Source organism: Notamacropus eugenii, chromosome 2 (assembly GCF_028372415.1).
Source record: "Notamacropus eugenii isolate mMacEug1 chromosome 2, mMacEug1.pri_v2, whole genome shotgun sequence".
Taxonomy (NCBI): Eukaryota; Metazoa; Chordata; class Mammalia; order Diprotodontia; family Macropodidae; genus Notamacropus; species Notamacropus eugenii.
The window spans coordinates 436,852,631-436,858,812 of NC_092873.1; positions in this window are offsets into that span (position 1 = coordinate 436,852,631).

A 6,182-nucleotide genomic window follows, 5' to 3' on the forward strand; every position below is an offset into this window, starting at 1 on the left:
GTTTACATGTGAGGAAGTCTAGGCAGACAGGGGTTTAATAACTTGTCCTGGGTCACACAGCTGGTAAATGACTGAGTAGAGATTGAACTCAGGCTTTCTTACTCCAGGTCCAGCTCTCTATCCATTGCCTAACTACCAACCCAGAAACTTCCAGAGACTTCAAGGACATGGTGACTAATTGCTTGGGTCTTTTAGGATGACATACTTCCTGATTGCTTCCGTCTATGTGGTGTGCCAGCTCTGAAAGAACTACATGTTTTAAGGTGATGGGATAAAATTTGAGCAATCCCTTTGTCCTCTGTGTCCCATGACAGTGGCAGGGCAGTGAGGTATAACATCTGTTTAGAGATAGTTGTAGGTTGGCTGTCTCTTGGCTTCAACTTTCCAAATGACTCCAGTGAGGGACAGGGAAAGACCTACCCGGGTATCATGGGTCCACATGGCAGCTAGTGTAAGGTGATCACAACTAAGCAAGTGTGTACCTGGGCCCCTGGTAGCCTCAGGTTCCTTTGTCTGTTCTTTCCTGTTCTTAAGTCCGGGGGCCTTTTCAGTTCAAAAAATTTAGAGTTGAATAACAGCAGGAGAAGAGTCCCCTCAAGTACTCTCGGTGAAGTTGGGCCACCCACAAGGAGAAGACCAGGCAAAACTGGGCCTAGAATCAAATGTAAAATGCCTGAGGAAACCTTGCAAAACTGCTAGATGTTCTGATGAGGTTTAAATAATAGCCTCCTAGAAGGCTGTAAGAATGGCTACAAGATGTTACTGAATCCTGCCATGTGAGACTTCAGAGCCAAACATTTCTTTTTGTGTGTAGGAAAAAACTATCTGTCCTAAACCTGATTTATAACATGCACTAGGTACCTCTTTTTATTTCCTCTGTTTTGGGGAATCTCTCAGTTTATAAACCATCATATTATTGTTGCTCAGTCTATTTTCAGTTGTGTCCAATACTTCGTGACCCCATTTGTGGTTTTCTTGGCAGAGATCCTGGAATGGTTTGCCGTTTCCTTCTCTAGCTTATTTCAGAGGGGAGGAAACTGAGTAAAATTACTTACAGCTAGGAAATATCTGAGGCTAGATTTGAACTCAGAAAGATGTGTCTTCCTGACTCTAGGACCAGCACTCTATCTACTGGTCACCTAGCTGCCCTAGCCATAATATAATCAACTATAATTTAAAACCTCCTGGGACCCTGAAATAGAGACACTTAACAAACCAATGAGTATAAGAAAAGGAAGCCTAACTCAGTCTGATGAAAGGGAAGCTCTCTTTAGGAGTAAACTCTGTCCATGCAGTCTGCCTGGGACAGGAAAGCAGTTCAATGCCTGAGGCCTGGATCCAGCAGAAGTTCCTCCAGGCTAGATATGAAAGATGACCCATCAAGATCCATTCTAATCATTTCAAGAGCCTTTCCAGGGTAATATTAGAAGACTTCTCAGAAGAAGTGACCTTGCAGTGAAAATGAAAAGGCAGTTAGAAAAAGGCTAGGGAGAGATATTCTGGTGATTTCAAAAGTCTTAGGGAATTTCCAGACAGTACACTCCAAAGACACTTAAAACCCCATGAAGTTCATGGTCCTTTCCTTGAGACATTCCAGTGGTCCTTGTGTGTATTTGGATTGGAGGAGAGGGGGAGGCGTGTGTGTGTGTGTGTGTGTGTGTGTGTGTGTGTGTGTGTGCCCTCACTACCACCTCCACTCTTGACACCATGAGAGCGTAGCCTATCTTGTATCTTTGCACCCCTAGCCTAGCATTGTGTCTTACCCATAGTAAATGCCTTACTCAATGTTTGCTGAGTTAAATATCCTCTGAATTATCTACCTGGTGTCTCATTAAACTTAATAATATTCATTTTAAAGGGCCTGACTAGGCACTAGGCACTGGGAACACAGACAAAAACTGAACAGTTTCTGCCCTCTTAGTGTTTATAGCTGAATTTTCTTGGGTGCTTTCTTCTTGCGTCAGCCTCCCAGCTGTACGTCTGTTGAGGGTAGGAGTTGTTTAGCTTCCTTAGATTTGTATTCCCAGCACTTAACACAGTTTCTGGCACATAACATTTAATGCTTTTTCATTTATTCATTCATTCAAAAAGTGAGATGAGTCTAGCTTTTACTTTGCCCTATTCAGACGGTGTTTGTAATATTGTATTCAATCCAGGATATCACATTTAAAGAAAGATGTTGAAATATCTGAGCAGATTCAAGAGAAGGGAAAGCTGAATTGTGAGAACAGTGGAGGCCATGTAGGATTAGGATGTCCAAAAGCGGAAGAGATTACCCTGGAAAATACTAATTTCTCTATCATTAACAATATATAAGCAGAAGTTGATCACTTCTAAGAGATGTAGAAAAAGTTGTTTCTCAGGAACTCACTGGATTAGGTCAACTTTGAAGTCCTTTCTAAATCTAGGACTGCATGCTAAGGAGACTGAGAAGAAAAAATTAGAGAGGTAGGAACAAAGTTTTGAGAGTAGAGTGCCTAAGTCTGATGGAGGAAAAGGTATCTAGAAAAAGGGTGAAATCAACAGTGTTAAATGCTCCAAAGATGTTGGGGAAATATAGACCATGAAAACAGGCCATTGGATTTGACAACTAGGTAGTTATTCGTGATCTTTGAGAAAGTAGTTTCAGGAGAGCTGTGGAGGAAAAAGCCAGGTTACAAGAGTCTTTGGAGAGGTTTGAGTGATGAGGAAATGGTTAAAGATCAGGTTCTTTTCTCCCCCCTCTCCTCTGAAGTTTGGTAGCAAAGGGATGAACTGATATAGAGATCAGGCAGAATTAGGAAGTTTTGGAAAAAATTTTAAAAGACAGAAATTGCGCACATGAGAAAGAAAAGAAGATTGCTGAAACAAGTTCTTGGAAAAGGCAGGAGGAAAGGGGGTCAGGAATATAGACAGAGGGGTGAGGAGCGGAGATGCCACTTATTCTGTGACAGAAGGGAAGGAGGAAGTGAGGAGAAGGGCAGTAACAAATGCAGACATGGAGGGGATTTGAAAAAGTTCTCATCCAATGGTCTCAGGCTTCTTTGTGAACTAGAAAACCGAGGTTATCTGTTTTAAATAGAGGTTTGTTAACCCTGAAAATACCAAAGAGCTGATAGAAGTTATTACCCCAAAAGTTTCTTTATTCCATTGAAGGAGAAAAAACTAGACATTCATGCAAGGAGACCCAAGGCAATGAGGCTAAGCCTTGATACATATAGTTGTGACAAGGCACAGAATCAAGTAGGAAAGTGTAAAGGCAACCATGAAGTGTAACAGCAATAATGTGCCCAGTTTGACTCCTGACAATAATTTTATTCGTAGCAGGGTTTCATGACCAGAATGTGGTTCCTGCACATACTTGCCCAAGTTCAAGGACCACATGGGCTTGGTTTGAGCCAATTCGGTGATTTAGTTGTAGCAGAATTCATCCAACAGCAAAGGACTGTTGCTATGCCAAGCTCAGGACGCAGTTTGTTTACTGTGCCTTAGCCCTGGAAAACAAACTGTCCCCTAATAAGAATAGAAGAAAGGAGCAAAAAGAGGAGTAGTCTTGGGGAGGGGCCCTGACAGGATGGAAGGTGTGCAGTTGAGGACTTTTATAGAGAGGAAAACAGCTTTTACAGTGAATGGACTAGGGAGTTGCTGAGTGAATGTTCCAGAGGATTTTCAGAAAATCAGTAAGGATCTAGCTGAGATTACATACACCATAAATTTTAAGTGGATAAAAAATAGCTTGATTTTGTGATTTTTCTCCAGAAATTCTCAGTAGCCTAGGAATACAATTGGAAAAAACCTGTAGAAATCTCCAATCTACTGGTGGTTAATAAGTGATCAGTCAATCAAAAAGCATTTATTAAATGCCTAATTCATTATGTGCCAGGTACGGTCCTAGGCACTAGGGATAAAGTTGAACATTGCAGCATCAAGGGGGCAAATGATCCTAAGGTATAAGTGAGTGAATCATTAAAATGGCTGGGGAGGAGTTGGAGGTTTTGTTTAGACAAATGAAACTAAAATCAGGGAGATGGCAGAAGAGGGTTGGGTGAAGAAACCAAAGGTCACAAAAAGAGTGAAGGGCAGAGTTTGTGTGATTGAGAGACTGAGAGAGGTCAAGGAGTCCCCAGTTTCCAGCTCAGATAATGTTTTCCAAAAGGATCACAATGCTTTTGCTTAGATGGCCCAAGCTTTCTTTTCCTCCTTGGTAGTCAAGAAAAATTTATTCCATCTTTAATACTCCCCCAGAACCAAAACCATAAATTTCCTGGTACTCACTAGAGTATTCCTTCTCCTGTGCCTCGAGCTTCTTCTATGGAAAAAGCCATTTTGGTATACAGGCTAGATGCCCCACAACAGACTAATCTGAGGCAAAGTTATGAGAGCAATTAAGTTTATCTTCATCTTTCCCTATACCACCATCATGACAGATGTCCTAAGCACGCCTTCTCCAATTAGCAACTCCTTCTTTTAACTCTCCCTTTCCTTATCCAGATGGATACAAATCCATCTGTCCTATGTCCTAGTTCCATATGTAATGCTAAATGGAAAGAGATTGTGTGTTTAGGGTAAGCACTGCACCTGTGATTTCACTGGGATGGGGAACTCCTTCTACTAATGCCTATGCTATTCATTTCACTGGGAGGACTGGGTTCTAATTTTCCCTTTATCATTAGTTCACTGTGCGACTTGAGGCAAATCAGTTCTTTCTCTAGGTTTCAATATCCTCATCTATATGTGGCAGTAGGTAATTTCACCCATTCCTTCCAGCCCTAGCATTCTGAATCTTTGAGACAGTACATAATAATAAACTCAACTAGGTTAATGTGAGAGTCAGTTAGGTGCTGCAGTGAGTAGAGGGCTGGACCTGGAGTCGCAATGACCCAAGTTCAAATCTTGCCTCAGAGATTCACCATGTGAGTCTGAGCAATTTGCAACATGCCTGCCTCACTTTACTCATTTGGGAAATAGTAAACAATAGTACCTACTTCCCAGGGTTGTCGTGAGATTTGAATGAGTTATTCGTTATAAATTGCTTTGCAGTGTTCTAAGGCAGCCTCCTTGGCACCACTACGCAGTTCACAGACATCTGGGATTCTATAGTTGGGGGCTTGGATGGGGAAGGAAGGAGGGACTGACGAAGGCTCTCTGCCACCCTGACTGGCCTGTTCTACTTCTATAAGTCAAGGGAAGAATATTTGCCTAGTTTTCAAGAGGTTTTCTTCCTACAGCCCAAACATCTTTAGTCCCTTTGACCTCTACTCCTCCTGTTCTTCCAGTTTCTCCCCCAAGTACACACACTCCTTGAAGCTTAGAACATTTAAAGAATCTATGACTCTCTGCTGGAAGCCTCAGTGCGGGGTCCTTCTAAGGAAAGTACCAAGTGACGGAAAAAGAAGCAGGGGCTGACCCCTTTTTAGAAGGGAGGGGAATATCACAAGCATCCAAATATTATGTTTCTCTGACAACCAGCTGAGTAAAGTTTATAGACACTGAACACTTGGACACTGGCAACTCAAGGATGGGGAGGGGTGACAAAGAAGGGAGAGAGTAAAGCCTCAATTGATATGTCTCTACTAGAGTCAGTCTGGCATAAGGAGAGAGTCAGGGGGAAAAAAAAACTTTTCATTTGGAGTAGTCCATGGCATCTTGCCCTCTTGCCCACATGCCATGGGGGGAGGGGTTGGAGAGGTTAAAATTATTGATACTGATAAGTCCCTTTGAGTATTGCAAAGCACTCTACAAATGCTATCTCATCTGATCCTCAAAATGACCATGTGAGTCTAGAACAATTATACCCATTTTGCAAATAAGAAAATCAGAGGATTTGGAGAGCTGACCCATGATCACATAGCTAGTAAAGAGATGGCATGTAAATGGGGGAACTCACCTAACTCTGAGTTGATTTCACGCTATTTTATTTACGGTCAGTTTGCCTAAAGATGCTGCCCTCCAAAATGTCACTCTAACACCAGGATCTTTATTCGGGGGTCTGTGATCTTGATTTTTTTAAAAAAATTTAGATAACTCTAAAAAGCATTGGTCTCTTTCAGAATACTTTGTATTTTATTTTATGCATTTTGAAGCATGATTCTGAAAAAGAGCCCTATAGTTTTCATCAAACTTCCAAAGGGGTTTGTGACACTCATAAAAAAAAAGTTTAAAACCCCTGCTCTAGCAAATTCCGAGCACACCCTCCAGCTTCA